The 20,417-nt window shown below is 37.5% G+C and overlaps 1 non-coding gene across 1 annotated transcript; it reads right to left on the reverse strand.

Moving 5' to 3' along the window:
- Nucleotides 1-458: 458 nt before the first annotated feature.
- LOC117794902 (small nucleolar RNA SNORA70) lies at nucleotides 459-587 on the reverse strand. The gene has a single exon (XR_004618780.2). It is a non-coding gene; the product is annotated as a small nucleolar RNA SNORA70 (small nucleolar RNA).
- Nucleotides 588-20,417: the final 19,830 nt, after the last annotated feature.

The following is a 20,417-nucleotide window of genomic DNA, read 5'->3' on the forward strand; positions in this document are numbered from 1 at the left end:
AAAGAGCCAATCCAGTATTTTGGAGGTTTCTTTTATTTATTTACTTATTTTAGGTAGACAGCAAGTAGGATTTATTGGTGGACATGATTAAGGACAAAGCAGCACCGTGGAAGCCCTCACAAGTGCAAAGCCTGCCATGTGTCCATGGGACTTGGATTGAGGTTGTATTTGACATTTCAACTTTTCAGCCACTCTCTCTTCAAATTCAACAGAAATAAACTTGGGAAAGTCCTACTTCTTTTAGATGTAGATCTGGTAGCAGCTATAGAACTCAAATTTATCCCTGCCTAGGGACCCAATCCCATGCTCCTTGTACTGCAGCTTGGTGCAGACGGACATAATAACTTTGTCAATGTGAATCCCGGTTACCATGCCTTGCAGTTTTCCAAAGGCATCCTAAATAACTGTCTGGAGCCTAGATTGGGGGCAGTAGGAGGCCAGAGATGTCCTCTGGAAAGGGCTGTCCCAGGTGCCTTAGGCACGTGCAAGAAACGGGGCTGCTTAGTCTTTGGGGAAGACTGCTGTTTGCAGCCATGCATACCACCACACCACAAGGGACCCAGCCCAGTTGACTTAATTAAGTGCAGATATTTTGGAGTTTAAAATCACAGTGACTAACCACATCACTGAATAAATGGTTTTGAAGACACAGAACATTAAGATATTTGGAAATAACACAAAGGAGTATTTTTAAATGACTTTAGTAGTTTACGATAAATCCTTATTAACCAAATTAAGTTTTTAGGTTAGTATTTCTCCTTCTAGGCCATTTTCACAGTTATTCTGGTATAATGTAGAATTTACACCACTTATACTCTGAGTTCATAAAATGAACTCCACGTTATAATTTTGAAATGAATGGATACCACTTATTAAATCAGAGTTTTCAAAGATTTTGAAAGCAAATGTACTCATCTTTTTGTTTTGACATGTTTCTTTAACCAAAGTTTATAGCTGTATTCAAGAGAAAAGGAGTTGCTCCATAATATTTCAGCATACAACATGTAAGCACTAATTATATACTACAAATGTGCTAGTTGATGAAGATATAATAATAAATAAATTATGAATATTAACCTCCTATTCCTAGTATATTATTTAAAATCTGACCCTATCACACTGATAGTTTCTTGCCCCAATAGTCCCCAGGTTCAAATTTTGGTATATGTCTCCCTATCCACGGTGGAATTTGGGTTTCCTCTGCATGGAGTGAGCAGACTGTGACATTAAGCTAAGAAAAGAAGGCAGTAAAAAAAACCACACTACAGGGGCTGAGGTTGTGGCTCAGTGGTAGAGAGCTTGCTTCGTACAGGCGGGACCTTGGTTCGATCCTTAGCACCACATACTCTTATTCCAGTAAATCATATACTCCATCTATCCTAAATAAATACAGCTTTCTGGTACCTTCTTTTTCCTGTGCAATTGAAGAAAATTAGCTGAACCTATGTTCATGATCATTGACCTCTAATCAAGTGCCTCTGTCAAGATTAATTTCAAGGATGTGGGGAAAAGGGTACACTTGTACATTGCTGGTGGGGCTGCAAATTGGTGTGGCCAATTTGGAAAGCAGTATGGAGATTCCTTGGAAAGCTGGGAATGGAACCACCATTTGACCCAGCTATTCCCCTCTTGGACTATTCCCTAAAGACCTTACAAGAGCATACTATAGGGATACTGCTACAATGATGTTCATAGCAGCACAATTCACAATAGCTAGACTGTGGAACCAACCTAGATGCCCTTCAATAGATGAATGGATAAAAAAAAAAATGTGGCATTTGTACACAATGGACTATTACTGTGCACTAAAAAATGACAAAATCATGGAATTTGCAGGGAAATGGATGGCACTAGAGCAGATTATGCTAAGTGAAGCTAGCCAATCCCTAAAAAACAAATGCCAAATGTCATCTTTGATATAAGGAGAGCAACTAAGAACAGAATGGGGGGAAGAGCATGAGAAGAAGATCACCATTAAACAGGGACAAGAGGGGGGAGGTGTTAGAGTCTGTAAACAAGTCAAGATGGCGCCTGGCATTTTGCAGAGGGAGTGGTTTGTAAAGTAACGCCAGCGAGCCATTAAGTGTGGAGATTCCTTATTGGTTGACTGCTGTATCTAGTTTATGTTAATTAAGATAAGCTGTGTGGAATGTATATATACCCCTCCGGTCCTACAATAAACGGCTCCTACTCCTGCTGTATCAATGTACAGAAGTTGCTTGTCACCCCCTGTTAGTTTGCTGCAGCCAAACTGTGGCAGGGAGGGAAAGAGAGAGAGAAGGGAAATTGCATGGTAAAGGAAGGAGACCCTCATTGTTATACAAAATTACATATAAGAGGAAGTGAGGGGAAAGGGGAAAAAAAACAAGAGAGAGAAATGAATTACAGTAGATGGGGTAGAGAGAGAAGATGGAAGGGGAGGGGGGGGGACAGTAGAGGATAGGAAAGGCAGCAAAATACAACAGACACTAGTATGGCAATATGTAAAAAAGTATATGTGTACCAGATGTGAATCTGCAATATGTATATGGGGTAAAATGGGAGTTCATAATCTGCTTGAATCAAATGTATGAAATATGATATGTCAAGAGCTTTGTAATGTTTTGAACAACTAATAATAAAAAAAAGAAAAAAAAAAGATTGATCTCAAGTCTCGCCCATGTCGGTGCCCACGGTGGAATTTGGGTTTCCTCTGCATGGAGTGAGCAGACTGTGACATTAAGCTAAGAAAAGAAGGCATTAAAAAAAACCACACTACAGGGGCTGAGGCTGTGGCTCAGTGGTAGAGAGCTTGCTTCGCACAGGCTGGACCTTGGTTCGATCCTTAGCACCACATAAAAATAAAGGCATTGTGTTGTGTCCATCTACACCTAAAAAATAAATATTAAAAATAAAAGAAACCACACTACACAGAAAGTAGTTTTAGAAAATGGGGGTGGGACGGCTGCTAGACCTTAGGGATCAAGCTTCCACACTGAGAAGACAGAGTGAGAGGCCGCATATAGTTTATTTATACGGGGGAAACATTAAAAGTTTTCTACAGAATGGTCTTTTGCCAAATAAGGTAGGAGTTGGGCTGTCCAGACCCAATGGGTTATGCCCAATTCCAGAGTTGTCTCCCTATCCAAGGGAAGACTGAGGTCACGTGCATTGCTTACTCCATTAAGTGGGAGGAGCCACAAAATAACTTGCACTTGCCAAACCAAAATCTCCTTGGCTCAAGTCTGAGTGAAGATGCTAAATAGTTCAGGAGTGGCTTCCCACACTCACGTCTTTATTTCCCTCAAAATTCTGAGGAAATATTCTCTTTATTTCTCTAGGCTTGAGGCTAGAATTCTGTAGATATGGGATCTTTATTAATTGCAAGCCATCCATCTATGAACCGATCTCTATCTGTAATCCTTATCAATTCTTTCTCTTTCCTTCGAAATACCCATCCTTCTCCCTTTGGTTAGTTACTTGTTCATCTCTCTTCTGAGTCCTACTTTCTTCCTACCCGGGAAATGTATACCCACATTATCCCTTATTTTTCTTTTTTGCTCATTCTTTCACATGACATTGGATTGTAACATAAACCAAAGCATACATATTTAGACTCCAAACCCTCTTTAGCTGAAGGAGGACTATCTATCTCCCCTATCTTTCTCCCCTATCTACTTACAAATTTCTTGAACGAGACAAGTATGCACATTCTCATTTTTTCCTTACACTTGAACACTTTTTACTCAGATATATGTCTGCATTTTATTAGGTTTTTACTTAGATAAGGTCATCAGTGACCACTGTGCTCCAGTTCCCACAGTTAATGTTTCAGTTCTCATCTTATTCAACCACTCATAGAATTCTGTATATTCAGTATGAACCCGCTATTTGCACTTGTTTCCCTTGAGTATTCATTCTCTTGATCTCTTTTAAACGACTCTGGACTTTCCTCAGAAACTTTAACCAGCTAGGTATCACTACACAAGTTTTAAGTATGAAACTTCTCCTTGGTTAGTTTTAGGCTCTAGTTCTTGTCACTCAGTCTCCTTTCCCCTAGATTCAAGGGTGCAAGTAGTAATTTGTATGCAGTAACTCCTAAAACTTACCACTAACTTGAACTTTTGCCCTGAACCACTAACTCATATCCAAATACTTCTCTGAAATTTCCACTTAGAGATCTAGCAAGAATCTCAAAATTATCATGGTCAAAACTGAAACGATCCTCTGTCCACACCCTCGTCCATCTCCACCACTCCCCCTCTTAGTGAATGTCCTTATTGAATCTACCTTCCCCTTACTCCCAATACCCCAGATCTGGACTACCTTGTAATCAGTGAGCAAATGATTCCAATCATACTTGTAGTGAGACTCCAATGACCTGAAGGAGTCTGTAAAATGCTTGGGGCTAAGATAAGGAAATGAAATGCAGTAAAATATAGTTTTTAAATAAGTAAATATTATTATTTTGTAACTTCATTTTTAAAATCAGCCTTGGAGATGCTTATATTTATTCAGTTTTTTGATTTTTCTTTTCTCTTTTACAATGAAGTGGTCCAATTCTGACACTGTAATCTTATCTTCTGTAATGCTCAGAAGCCCTGAAGATCACTTTGTAGTGTTGTTCCTTGATTGCACTGACTGATGTTTTAGATCCCCTCATCCTGTAGAAATAAATGGTATTTAATCCTCCCATAGAATTCTGCATCATAAGCATCATTAACTGAAAGGTAGGCATAGAGGAGTGGTTTCCAGGCAACCACAGCCTATGCTTATTTTACAAAGTGATAGCTCAATGACAGTTTGAACGATCTGACAATTGAGTAGCTTATAGAGTTCTAAGCTCTGTGCTTCTAAAAACTTTCTCAAAAGGACTATGTTCTTTGATCAAAATGATTATACAGGTGAATCCTGTTTAATAGTGTTTTCATGAACATAAAAATTGCTCTTATATTTAAGTTTTAAAACAGAAACCAATTATAATGGTTTATCAAATATGTGCACCATGGTATTGTTATTCCTACTTTAATTAATGTTTGAAAGACATGATGCTTGAACAATATTTTATATATGATTTCTGGTGAGAGGAACTAGAATTACATTTAACATTATGTAAACTTATAACTCCCTCTTCTGTGCTTCTCTTCAGAGTAAAATGATTCAAAAGTTTATTAATGTTAATGGCTTTAATAGAAATAGCAACAGTTAACATATTGAAGGCTTACTATCTACAAGGTACTTTACTAAAGGGGTCACACATGTTACTTCATTTAATTTTCACAGAACACACATGAAGTAGTTACGAATGATAACTTCATTATCTAGATGAGAAAACTGAGACTTAGCAAGAAGAAATAATATGTATACAAAGCTGTAAATGGGACCATGATTTGAATTCAGTTGTAGCATACTAATTTCACAGTTTATAGTTCTCTTACCTTGAGCCTATCTTGTCTGCAAATAATTGTCCATTCAAGGTGGCACTTGCTTATCTTCCTTTCTTTCTTTCTCTTCTGTTGGTTCATAGTATATAACTCCATTAAATCTGCTACCTTTAACATGGACCATGAGCTACCTGTTTTTAGATGCAATGTCTTCCTAATTTTTAATAAGCAGTATCCTTGCTTAACTTCCATGATATAGCAACCTCTTTTGTTGTCCTCTCTCCTTTGCTCCTGTCTCCTCTTCTGCCCAAATTCTGAATGTTGGAATTTCCCAGGAGATGGTTTTCTACTCTTCAATTGATACTCTCTTTTGGAGATTTGATCAATTTGTAGATTTTATACAACATCTGTATTCTGATAAATTTCAAATCTATGCTGCTAGCCTTTATCTCATCAGTTGAAGTCCAGATGCATATTACCAAATGCTTCTGTGGGCTTTCAACGTAGAAATCTATTAGATATCTCACGCTCCATATGCCTAAACAGAACTTTCGAATCTGCTCTCAATCCCACTCCCAGATTCCCTTCACCTGCAGCCTCTCCACCTTAATTAGTGATAACTTTTATTTTAAGTTGCTCAAGTTAAAACCTAGACATCTTTCTTGACTATCTTTGATTTACGCCCACAAAGTGACAAGAAATCTTACTAGATTAACATTCAGCATATATTCAGCATCTGACAATTCATTTGCCCCTCCTCTGCTATCCTTCTGACCCAAGCAACATTATCTGTGGTCTGAATTTCCTCAGTCAGTATTCAGATTGGCTTCATGATTCCAACATTTCTACTTCATGATCTAATCTAAACACAGCAGCTGGAGTGATTCTTGTAAAAAGTCAGTGAAATGAAGACATTCTTGGCTCAATTTCTTCTGACATTTCCTTCTCTTCCTGAGAATACCTAACAAAGTCCTTGCAATAACCCTGTGCGACCCGCGGCCTTCATCCTCTGCTGACCTTACCCTCTCACATATCTGCTTTGACTCTGCTCCAGCTACATGCACATACTTCCTTGCTGTTCACTGAATATGTGAAGTATGCTAATGCCTTGGTTTCTTTGCACTGGATCTTCACTCTTGGAACTTTCCTCCACAATACCAAATGACTCACTCCATATATATATATATATATATATATATATATATATATATATATATTGCTTTATATGTTTTCTCAAATTTCATCTTCTTAATGTGGTCTACCCTGCCCAACCTAATTAAACATGCAAGTTGCACCCCTATCCCTATCTCTTCAGGTTCCTTAAAGTTGCCCTATTCCTATTTCCTGTAGCACTTTTAACTTCTAATATACTGTGTGATTTATTAATTTTATTGTTTATTTTCTAATACCCTTGGCAAGAAAGTAATCTTCACAAGGGAAGGTTTATGTCTGTTCTAGTCATTAATGTGTTCCAGATACCTGGAATAAACGGTACTGCTACATGTACTTGGGTGTGTGTGTGTATACATGCATATATATATATATATATATATATATATATATATATATATATATACATATATATATGTCCTAAATGCATACACATATATGTATATATGTATATGTATATATATGTATGTGTGTGTATATACATATGTGTATGCATTTAGGACATATATATATATATATATATATATATATATATATATAATCTTCCTCATTCTTTTCCAGTAAATCATTTATGTGTAAGTAGTGTATATAAAATACACATTTCAAATGAATGACTGAATGAGTTCATAAATTAGGAGAAAGAAATCAGACCGGGGGTGGGGGCGGTGGGGAGAAAAATATAAATATATCAACACTATTAGCTCTAAGAATATATTTTAGCAGTTTTAAAAGAGTGGCACTGTATCCCTGAGCCGCTTGTGTATGTGCCTTTATCCTTTGCAGGTCATTAGATGTAGTTAAAGGGCCACCAGAGCTAGTATGAATGGGATCCTACCCCATGGTGCTACTGTGGAGTTTGGTCTAGGGGTAGGTTGGCTTCTGATTCTCTCTTATAGTTCTTCACCCTCTTTGTTGGGGGTTATTGGGTAAATCTCAGCCTCTAGGACTCCAGTATGTGATTGTACAAGTGATATTTTGTTAATGAGTTGCCTAAGAAGAAAACATATGCATGTACACACACACACACACACACACACACACACATAATGCACACATTCCTACCCATAGTCATAGATGAAATAAAGTTTCATAAAATCTCTATAGTGAGAAAAGAGTCATTTCCGTGAAGAAAAAAAAAAGCATGACTATGAAGTCATATGACTTAGGGATAAACTAGCACAAGCTTACTTGCTCTTACAACAGAATTTGGATGAAAACTTTCTTGAACCTCAGCTTTTTAAATCATATTTAACAGGTCAATAACAATGATACTAAGATTACTGGAAATTTAGGAAGATTAAAGCAGATCTTGGATAATATCTACTTATTTATACCATAAATGTGTATAAAATAATATTTATGGTATTTTAGTTTGAGGAATTCTTCCTAGGTTTGAGATATAAAGGCTGTGGAAGGGTTGGCAAATAAACTCCTCACTTGCATCCCCAATTTTAATCCCTGGAGTTAAGAGTTGTCCTTACAATGATACCCAACAAGATGCAGTCATACTCAGAAAACTAATCAATATTTAAAATTCAGGGTTTCAACAACTCAATTTCTGTAACAAGGTATAAAATTATGAATTTTAAGTAGTATTATATGCCTTTTTTATGTTCTTCTATGGGTCAAATCATTTATTGTCCTATCACATTAGGAAAAAAGAGAAATAAATAGCATCCAGTGAAGTTAGGTAAAATGGAAAGCTCCTCATGCAAATTCGCAAGGTTATTATGTTCTGATGGTAAATTAATAAAGATGGATCACAAATCTCCTATATCAGAGAGACATGTGTTCTAATCCTGACTGTCTGGTGATTTCTTGTATGCCGGATCACTTCTCGGATTAGGAATTAGGGATTTCTGTTCTTTCCTAAAATGGGTCTTAATATCCATTTCACAAAACCTACTGTGACTATTCACTGAAGTGACACATGTGGAAAGTCCCCAACACCCAAAGTGGGAGTAGTGTCTTCTTCCTTTCCCTTCTTCTCTCCTCTTCCCCCGTTCTTTTTACATGACCTGATCCTTATCTTTTTAATGTACCTGTGCCTATGATTATGTTTCTTGTTTCCAACTTTCTCTTGGAGTATTTGGGTTTTTGCTTCTGATTCTCTTATAGGTCTGGCACCCTCTATGTGATGTCGATTGAACATACTCAGCCTCCAGGACCCAGCATGACAGGCTCTCCTGTTGTTGATCAACCTTGATGGGACAGTGACTCCCCAAACACAAACCCAGCTTTACTGCTTTTCTTTAACCCAGACATTAATAGTTTTATTGTCCAGTATTTTAACTAAATGTCTAGAAGAAAAGTGCACCACTGTCAGGCAAACAAGAAAAAGGTGAGTTCTTAATTTTCCACTCTACTCTGCTTCCTAGATTCCATGGAGGCAGCAAACATTTACTTCACTGGGAACTAAATCTACCCTTTAAGTAGATGAATTTTTGAGCTGACCTGGGATAGATTATTGATGTATACTCAATCAGTATAGAAGATGAATCTGGAAAGTGTTGATAAAAATGAAAATTTATATGTGAACACTGAGGCCCAATAAACAGGATATTTATAGACTTAGGACCCCACAGGTTCAGAGAAAAGTCTGGAAGTTAGCGAACAAAACCAGAACTGAGGTGTCAGTTGTTTCACATATGAAAAGTGATGGAGATATTATCTGAAAATTTTGTTATGTCACTTAGTTTCCTTTCACTACCCGCCTCAGTTGTGCTATAAGCCTGGTGTGGAAGACCAGGTATCATTTAGATAGCAATGATATAGCAACCTTTGGGGAGAGCAAGAATCATTTCACCTATTTGTTATCCCTTCATTCAATAAGGGAGCAAAATCTAAGACTCAAGCAGTCAAGAAATTCCTCTGTTTAGATTGTTCCTATTTCCCCCGCTTCTACAAGAATATAGGCACAGAGTGGGCATGTTGCAAATATTTGCTTAGTAAAAGAATGGTTTCCCTAAAGGGTTTATATTTTGGGGTTTTGCCTTAAATGCAATAAGGACTCCTCTGTTCAGGATTCTATTCTCCCTAGTGCCCTATGGGTTTCAACCTTTATTCTGACATCAAAGACCTTCCAATAAGGATGTGCCACACTCAGCATCTAGCATGCCTTAGTGGAAGGTCATAAATGCGAGGACAAACATACCATGCTCATTCAGAAGAGACAGATGCTGTGGTTTAGTACTGCTCTGTGACATTCTGGGGACAATGAAAGGCTAGGATCTCATGGACACTGTTCAACTGAAGGAAAAGGGCTTTGCAAAACCTCTGTGTCATTGGCAGTGTTGAACATTGCAAATCAGAATGAAGGGTTGCAAAGCACAGCTCAGAAATTTACAGGGTCTGCCTGGAAATGAGACAGGCTTTCAGTGGATTTATCATGGCACTCACTATGCTTGCTTCAAGGCAGAAGGGACCATAAATACAGGGGATGAGAGTGAACCTGAAGTTTGAGCATTTTAATTTAGAAGAAATAAATATGTGGGACTCATAGGGGTCGTTGTCTCCTGGCGATTTCTGTGATTGTCATTTGTCATCTTCCTAGCAGCTGGTGGAAGTCTAGGGTGTAAAGGCACAGGGCTGAGCCTGCAAAGGAGCACAGGACCAGGCTTCCTCATAAACTTCAGATTTACGAGACCTGGGAAGAAAGATCTTCGAGATCAACTTGCCTAGCTCCTGATTTCACTCAGGTAAAATTAAATCATCTGGGATATTTGGTTTTCTGTTACTCATGTGACTGAAAACTCTCCTTCATTCTTTATTATGCTGCATTTTATTGTGCTGTGTAGCAGGTTCAATTTGGTATTTAATCATAGATTCTTTTATTTTATTTTAAAGATAGTTTTTGAAGGACACCGAAGAAATTGCTTATAGGGGATGGAGGTAGAAAGCACACACTTTTAAAGTCAGCCTGAGGTCTCTTTCATATTTTTTCTTTAAAAACAAAACAAAACAAAACTCCAGAAAACAACAGTCGACATAAAGTTAACTTTTTTGTTTTCCAAATGGTATTTGAAAGACCAGGTTCTATGATAAATCTGTTGTGGTCTATGGATTCAGAGTTTAGATAGTCTAGCCACTTTGGAAAAACATAAAAAATCTAGTAACTGCAAGATCAAAGAGCCATGCACAGAGTTCTATGGTATATCAAAGAAGCAAATCACCAACCACTAAGCCCCTATAGTCTGGGAGCAGGTGGGAAAGGAGCACAGAGGCTACAGTATAGCAAAATTGATGCTTATTTTAACCTTGGGACTAATGTGGTCAATTGGATGCTTCATAATGTAAAACTATGTTAAAATATTACAAATTGGTGGTTATGATAGATGAACTTAAATCTCTTATTTCTTGAGTCCACCCATGACACATTCTCAGATTCGTCCCTCATTGGAGGGAAGGATACTGTGGTAGAATTTGAGGATGGGATGTGATACCATCCTAGTGAGGATTTTTGCATTTTAAGTTCTTGCATGTACACACACAAATACATGCATGCATGCGCACTCACACACACACACACACACACAACACACACACACATACACAGTAGCCCCCTCTTACCCATGTTTTCACTTTCCATGATTTCATTTATCAGCAGTCAACTATTATCCCAAAATATTAAGTGGAAAATTCCAGAAATGAACAATTCATAATTTTAAAATTGTGCAGTAGTCTGAGGAGCATGATCAAATATCACACCATCTCACTTTGTCCCATCCAGAATGTAAATCAGTCCTTTGTCCTGTGTACCTACACTGTGGATGCTACCCACATTTTAGTAGGCATTTCAGTTATCAGATCAATGGTTGGGATATTGTACCTCAACCCCTTCACCTTTTATCTACTATGAATAACACTACCATGAATGTTCTTAAGTTTATGAAAGCTTACTTATGAATGTTCATATTGGTATTCATAAATTTTCCTGAAAACATGTTTTCATTTCTCTTAGGCATATATCTAAGAGTAGAATGATTGGCTCATATGGTAATTTTATGTTTAATATTTGAGTAAATAAAGTTATTATACATATACATACACATATACACATGCATCCCAAAGATTGGTGCTTAACCACTGAGCCACATCCTCATTCCTTTATTTTTATTATTTTTTAAATTTTAGATACAAGGGTTTCCTAAGTTGCTTAGGGCCTAAGTTGCTGGGGTTGGCTTTGAAGTTGAAATCGTTCTACTTCAGCCTCCTAAGCCACTAGAATTACAGGTGTGTGCCACTGTGCTTGGCTAAATTATTTTATTTTTAATACTAAAAGTGTAATTATTTCTAAGATTTATTGAAATATAGACATAATGCAACCAAGTAAAGTTACATGCTCATTGTATTGGTTCTTACAAATGAGTTAGAATCATGCTGTTCAAAAGAAATACAAGACACAGAGCTACCACAGAAAGCTCATGACTTGCTATGTGTTAGGAAACAAAGAGAATAAGTAGAGCAGAAGTGGGTAGGAAGGTTAAAAAAAAGTCTGAGATTATTGTTACTAGAAACTAGTGGGATAAGGGAAAGAAGGAAAAAATGTTTGATACAGAAAGAGATCTTCATATCCCAAAGTGTGAACTGGGTGGAAAGGGAGAGCAGATTCATAGGAAACCAAATAACAGCACATTTGGGAGGAGGTGACAGCAAGTGTCTGAATATTTTCAGACCTTTGCAGCATGCCTCAAGAGAAGCATTCACTTACTTTCCTTTATTCCTGTATTTCTATCTTTGGGCTAATGTGTGGCTCTCAGTCTATTTTAAAATGTCCCAGTAATAGTAAGTTGTGGGATGAAATTTTAATGGTCATCTGTATGACTTCAAAAGCAGAATGTCTGCTCTTCCTGTGTGACTGAAGCAGAAATTTCTCAAAAAAAAAAAAAAGAAAGAAAAAAATTACTTCCTCACCTGAAAGCCAAGGCCCCTGGCTTCCTAACCTGACTGTGAATTGATATCTGGGATCTCACCAGCAGTAGGATGAGTTGGTGTTCCAAGGGGATGAGGGTGGGAGACAAGCAGGGGCAGGCCAAAGGTCTGGACTTTTGAAACCTCCCTGAGGTTGTGGGTGCAGCTGACGGAACCTTTAGCAGGTGGACTCTACTGTGCTTTTAATGTCAAAGTACTTTGCTTGTATGAATCAAAGGAAGACATTCTGTGATAAGTGACCCAACTAGAGTGGAAGATAGTAGTGACGTCAGGAAAACTTTAAAGACATATTTTACCTTTAGGCTTGTGCTGTCCAATACAAACAGAATATGCGGCACATTATGCATTTTTCATAATGGATTTTGTATTTTCATTATGAATTTTCTAGTAATCACATCAAAGAAGTAAAAGATAAACACAGGTGAAGTTAATTTATTAATTTTAATTGTATGCTTTATTAAATTCAATATATCCTAGTATTATTATTTCAATATGTAGTCTGTCTAAAAAGTATAAGTGAGAAATTTTACCTTCTTTTTCTCAGTCTCTGTCTTTGAAATCGGGTTGTGTACCTTTAGAGTTCATCTCACTTTGAATGAAATACATTTCAAGTGCTCCCCTGTGGGAAGTGGCGCCTCTATGGGCAGGTAGATCTAGACTTCACAATTTGCTCTTGAAATCTGAATCCTGGGGTTCAGAATTATGAAGGAGCCAATTTAGTTTGGGCTGCGCAAAAGGTCTCTGGGGATGACTTACATTCTCTTGTCGCTCTACATATGTGCTATATGCTGAATTGAAGTTCAAAAAGCTTCTACACCCACACAGACACACACATGCACACTCAGACACACATCGTCTCATTTAATCAGTGCATCACAGGTAGGTAGGTTTTACAGTATGTGTAAACCTGACGAGAAAATCAAAGCATATTTGCTCCTTGGGGCTGCTGTAACAAAGTGCCACAAACTGGGTGGCTCCAAAAACAGAAATATTTTGTCTCCTGGTTCTGAAGGTCGAGGGTATGAGATTAAGGTGTCACAGGTGTATATTACTTCTGAGGGCATCTCTCCTCTCCTGTCTTCTGGTAGTTCCTTAGTTTGTGGCAGCACAATTCCTGCATTTGCATGGTGTTCAAGCTATATGTGTGCCTGTGTCTAAATTTACCCTATATGTAATTATACTGGTCATAATGGACTAGGAGCCTACCCTCCTCCTGTATGATCTCAGTTTAACTAATTGCATACAATTTACAACAATTTCATTTCCAAATAAGGCACATTCCTAAGTACTGGGGTCCAGATCTGAACATATGAATTTTGGAGGGGCACGTTCAGTGCATTATCCAGAACTTCAAAAAGCAATTGTCAATCACATTGCTTTAGATGATAGGTTTTGCACATGGTGTGTTTGTGTGTATGTATTTGTATATCCATATGTTTGTATCTGAGTTTATATACATGCATTTTTCCCTCATATTCTTGGGTTTGCTCATTGCTACAGCCTCTAAACATTCCTCAGCAAACATTAGGAACTCTGTAAGTATTTTCTGGAAAAAAAAAGTATATTAAAAAAAAAGTAGATCTCTGCAAGTAGGAACCATGTTGGTGGTGTTATTGTCACATTAGAAAGGTGCATACCTTTCATGGCTTGTCCTTGCTTTGGCCGGAATTCCTCGTTTTCAGGGCTTTATAACACTTATTATAAATTCCATCTGGATGAAAACTGGGCTAAGCTTCTTGGCCTTGAGCTTTTAATTGATGCTATGCTTATTGGAATGTGAAAAATATGAGTTGTAGTCTTTATGATGCTCTTTTATGCCTGTATAATTTCCAAATGGTTTGGTGCCTCAAAAGGCTATCTCTGACTCATTATTGGTTTTTACAGAAATGAAATCTAGATGCCCTAAGGATAGACCTACAAAGTGAGAGTCGGAGGTTGTGCAGTGGCATTGTCTTGAGCTGCCAACTGCCTTGCATGCAAATGTGCTCTTGCAGGTACTCATAAGAAAGGCCCCTCATCCTGCCATGGATTGAGCTAAAGACAATCACATGTAGCCTCAAAGTGCTGCCTCCTCATAAAGGGACTCCAGGCCATCTCAAACCCTGTACCACCTGTTCATACACACAATTTCCAATCTCCATCCAGCTGGCTGGATTTTATTTTGGATTCTATAGTGAGGAACACACATTTTCAGCATTACAGGTGTTTTGTGATTTAGAGATGTAACATACCTAACTTCACTGTTTATTAAACTAATATTTATCAAAGATCCATGGTTTGCTCTGTGTTGGAGAGACACAAAAATAAGTGAGTCTATGAGGTTTCACTTGAAGACTTCACAATCTAAGACTTCACAATTGAGTTCAACATAATGATCTACACTGTGGTGAGTACAGGTCGACAGTGGAGTCAGAAAAGCACATTGAAAAAAGGAGGTTTTTCTTGTGGACATTAAGATGACATAGATAGAGAACTCAGTCTAGCACTACATGAGTTTCATACAGAGTGAGCTGATTTGGGCAAATATTGGAAAAAATAGTGAAGCTTAATGGTAATCAGAGAGCACCACACAAAAATAATATGACTTTTCTTGGCTCTGATAGTGTGTCTCCAGAGAGGGCTCTTTAATCCCTTGTAATAACTTCACAGCAAGATCCTTCCTGGACCAAAGAGCTGTAACTGTGGCAATTGTAGAAGTCCCTCTTTCTTTCCTCCTTCTTCATCAGGACAGGGATAATCCATCTGTGCATGTCATACACTGAACTTTGAAGTGATATTACATCATTTCCCCCTGTACGTATCATCATAACACTGATACTAAATTTACCATCAGCATCTTACAAGCTAGAAGAGTGAGACCTGGGGAAATTGCTTAACTTGCCCAAGTTTACATGGCATTTTGTGGTTATATTGGCTATCATTCTTGCTTTTGAGGGTGATAGAAATCAGAAGTGTAATTCATCCAAAATTAGAATAGACAATACGCTGGTCAATTATCTGAGAAGTACAGGGGTAAATGTGTTGCCAGAGAGGATTAGAAGTAGGGACGAAGATATCACTGAGACTTTTCCTGGGGTGAATCTGTCACTTTCTATGTACTGGCTTTATTTTCTCAAGCAATTTCTCCATGAGGTAAGATACCCTCCCTTGGAAATTTTAAAACACTTTTCAATAAATTTACTACTTGAGGACACAGGGATCTTCACAACCATCTTCAGATACTAAATTCCACAGGAAGACTCTAATGCATTCACTGAGAGCCAGATAACCCCTTACAGCAGCTGGAATCAGTAAGGTTCACCATCTATACAATAATATGCTTTGCAGCATTTCTGAGAAAATGGTATTGTTCTAGACAGTCAAAATAACAAAAGGTAGAGTTGAAATTGAAATTCATCTTTAAGACTCCAAACCCAGTAGCACTTGATTCTTTTTAGGCATTGAAAATTCCATGGAAAATTTTAAGTTGTATATGTAAAGGATTTTGTTTTTGTCATTTGCATTTTCACAGATATCTCCAATTCATAGTGATGACAGAACTGGCTTGTACTGCCCTGCCATGGCCCTCCCTAGAGCCCCATGTTTTTCTGGTCTTTACCCTGTTTTCTCAGTCAGTGACCATTGGCTCAGAGATGCATTATAATATTTGTGGGCCCTAAACATTTTGTTTTCTTCCATAAAAATATCAAAAGAGTATATTTTACTCTAAAGGTATAAAAATGAATATATTAGAATTATATATTTAAGCACTCACTTTGATCACAAGTTCTTTTCATTCTTCTGACTAAAACAATATTAAAACCCTTTCCTGGTCCCCTAAAATATTTTAGGCTCTAGGAAATATGCTTATTGTCTCAGCTTAATAGAAAAGTTGCTCCTGAAGCAACCTAAATTGGGCAAGCCAGAAACTTGGAATTTGTCCATAATATTTTTTTTTCTTCCCTACCCACATCTGAATCACTATCTCCCATCAAATTTACCACTTAACAGTCCAAATTCCCTTCATTTTTTTTCTCCCTAACTTCACTTTCACCTCCATAGTCTAAAGAGCTACACCATCTTGCCTGGTCTCCCATTATTTTTAGATTTCTCACCTATATTATCACTAGTGCAACCAGAGTGAGCCTTTAAAAAACAAATCTCTGGTTTATAACCTTCTGAGAGCTTCCTCATCTTCTTAGGATAATGAAAAGCTGAGCTTGTAGAAGCAGAGAACAAAATAGTGCTTACTAAGCAAAGGCTGATAAACCAGAGGGTGGAGAGATGGGCCAATAGGTACAAAGGGCATTCTGGTGTTCTATTACACAAGGAGCAATTAGGGCTAATAATATTGTGTTGCATAACTCAAGTAGCTAAAATACAGGATTTTGAATGTTTTGAAATATTTGAGAGGACTGACAACTTTGGAATCTAGAGTTGATAAATATACAGTGTTTAAGTCTACCAAAACGCACACTGTATGTCCTCTGTAAAGACCTAGAATTATTGCCTAAACAGTTATGAAAAATGCTCTTAACCTCTAAGCTCCTGGAAGAGCTAGCTCCTGTCTCTCTCATTAAACCAATCACACAGGACTCTAACTCACTCTTTCTACTGTGGCCACTCCCGGGCTTCTCTCAGTTCCTTGAATTGCAGCTTTAGACTGCATCTCATGACCTTGGGATATATACTTTCCTCTGGAATGTCCTTCCTCCCCCACCCCCGCATTGCCAAATTAGTTACTAGCCATTCTTTTCTTATTTCTTCAAGAGCTACTTTATTGGGGAATCCTTCCCTGAACTACCTTATATAGCTTGGATCAAGTAATATATTTTCTAAGTATACTGTATTTCTTCTTTGTATTGTTTTAAAATTTACTTAAATATCTAATTGTGCAAATTACATAAAATTTGTCCATTTAAAGTCCATACCCACCAGAGGGTAAATGCCGTGTCTAATTTGTTTATCATTTCTTTCCCACTGTGCCTGCTACACAGTAAGTCCTCAATAACTGTCACTTGAATGAATAAGTGAAGAATGTATGTTGGTATGCCATCAAATGTTTCCCATTTTTAAAGTTCACAACAAAGTTTTTTGAGGCCTCAAGTAGATTTTCAAGATGAAAGCCATTCACAATCTCTACTCTCATGTTGTTTTTTTTTTTTTTGTACACGATGAGACATATAGAAGCTAAGTAAATAATAAATTAGTTACAATCTCTCTAGTTGTTTAATGTTCTAAAGGAGTGGGCAAGATATCAAGTTAGCCTCTGCAAGCTACCTAATCCATAACAGAGAAATAGCTTAGATTCTAGAACAAATTCTCCTCCTCTTCCTCCTCCTCCTTCTTTTTTTTTTTTTTTTTAATTTTGAGACAGAGTCTCACTAAGTTGCTTAGGGCCTTGATAAGTTGCTGAGGCTGGCTTTGAACTCGTGATCCTCCTGCCTCAGCCTCACAAGTTGCTGGGAGTACAGGTGCACACTCAGCTAGAACAACACAGTTCCTATTGTTCAGGACAAACCTTTTTCCTCTGCCTTGAATTCACTATGAGATATACAGAGTGTTGAAGAACAAAATGGCTCCCTCCACTGCCCACATTGAATCATTGAGTTCATGTCTGTAACCTGGACACTTAGTTGCACTGAACAAAACTACAACTGGATGGGTTAGTCTTCTGATCCTTTATAGTGGAATTATTCTGTTTTGTTGATTTGGGCACTGTCCTGATGATGATTCAGCTGTGATTAGGTTATCTAGTTATTTAAGTAGGATAAAGTTCTGAAAAAGGTAAGTTGGATTCCTCAAGATAAACACAAATATTAATGAGTACATTAAATGATTGAACTATTATGAAAGAACTGATATGTTCTTTATTATGAAAATTGTGGATCTGTCATCTTCCAAACTTTATAGATCAGAAAGCAGCTAAGCATTCTAAGTAGTTGGCTATGATCTCAAGAGCGTGAGCCAGAGAGAAACTTTGATGAATATTCTAGTGGACAAAGAAATTGTTTCAAAACTTCCATCTCATGTGGAGAGATCCCATTCTCTATTTCATTTACTGATTTCTGGCATAAAAATTAGAAATAATAACCTCATTTTATAGTTGATGTAATGGAGACTCAGTGAAAGGATGTAATTTATCTAACATGACAAAATTTCTTAGTGATACTATTCAGTCTAGAGATTGACTAGAGGTTAGTGACATGCCTGTTTTATCATACTCCTTTAGCTCTTCAAGTGTCAATCGATTCACAATCAACTCTTATTTGCACACATATTAAGCACATTGTGATCTGTGCAGAGTGAGTCATTTGTCACAATTTATGTGATACATACTGCATACCTCCTTTTCTTCACTGTCAATTTCTCTGCGTTCAGAAGTCTACATAGTAAAAACAGACTGAGAAAAGCAGAAGTAGAAATGCAAGTGAAACATGTCCCCACCTAAACACAGAGGCAGACCTGCCATGTGTAATAAGAGGGAGAACCAAAAATCATAAGACAGCATCCTTAAACTATCACAGAGAAATAAGGTACTGCAATGAGAAGATTTGCTCTTTGGAGTCAGAAAACAATAGAAATGTAACTATACTGATTTTGTCAGGTGACCTTGGACAGTTCAATTTACTGTTTAGGGTCCTGGGTATTTCTCCTGTAAATCTGAGATAATAAAACCTACTAGCATTGTGTAAGAGTATCTTCTCCTTTTTCTAAAATCTTACTGGAAGGGGAATGGGAATCTGCAGCATTGCTTATTCACTTATCTCCCATTTATTCCACTTTGCAGAGGGGAATCATTTCTAAAACGATAATCTAGATTGGGAGATAATTATTGGGCAAGGAAGGGATCAATGTTCATTAAAATGTCCTAGTGCATGTGTCAGCATATCGGCCTCTACACAAACTGTCTGAGCCATGCAGCTTGCTGGAAGATGTTACCATCCCAAGATGTAGAGGCAGGATTCAGGGAGGACCAAGGCTCAGAAACTAAGCCCTGAGTTGCAATCAAATTCGCCAAAGTGTCCTTGCTGCTTGGCCATTATCCCACTTTTAACAACATGGGGCATTACTCTGATTTCATTGTCTGCAAAACAGGTAGTAATGGTACCTATCTTGAAGGTTATTGATGAATAGAGTTAAAATCAAGTGAAGGACTGAATTGAATTCCTGACATAGAGTGCTGAAAAACTTTGTATAGACTAAATGAACATTCTTATAAATAATTCTTTATTCTTATAAAGAATCTTATTGTGATCTCCATTTTTTTTATTTTTTTAAAAAATATTTTTGATCCAGAGGATTGAACCCAGGAACACTTAACCACTGTGCCACATCCCCAGCACTTTTGTTTTATATATTATGACAGGGTCTTGCTAAGTTGCTTAGTGATTTGCTGAGGCTGTCTTTGAACTTGCAATCCTCCTGCCTCAACCTCTCAAGCTACTAGGATTACAAGTGTGCACATCATGCCCCGCTGTGATTGCCATTTTAAAGATGAAGACACTGAAAGCCAGAGAGGTCATGCCACAGGTAGAAGATACCAGAACCAGCATTTGAATCAAGGCCAGCTCACTCTAAATTGCATTAGCAAACATCAGACATTTCTCTCCTTTTCTCTTTTTTCCTCTTCTTTCCTCTCCTTTCTCCTTTCCTTTTTATTTTGCAGTGCTAGAGAGCTAACCCAGAGCCTCCTTGTACATGCTCTAATATTATGTATTTCTCGATGGAGAAAGTTTAGAAAAAATATATGTATATATGTGTATATATATATATTCTTTCTTGCCTGCCTGTTGCAGAATTGAAAAGAGAGGGAGGAAATGGACAGTTTAACTCTGAGCAACACAGTATGACATCTGCTGACTAATTTCTACTTTTCAGTGACATATCAATTATCAGAGGGTCTGAAGAGGTGAGTTGATCATCTTAGGGTGAGAACTGAGTCTTCAAGATCTCTGATCTAGGTAGTCACTG

The sequence above is a fragment of the Marmota flaviventris genome, chromosome 4, assembly GCF_047511675.1.
Source record: "Marmota flaviventris isolate mMarFla1 chromosome 4, mMarFla1.hap1, whole genome shotgun sequence".
Classification (NCBI taxonomy): domain Eukaryota; kingdom Metazoa; phylum Chordata; class Mammalia; order Rodentia; family Sciuridae; genus Marmota; species Marmota flaviventris.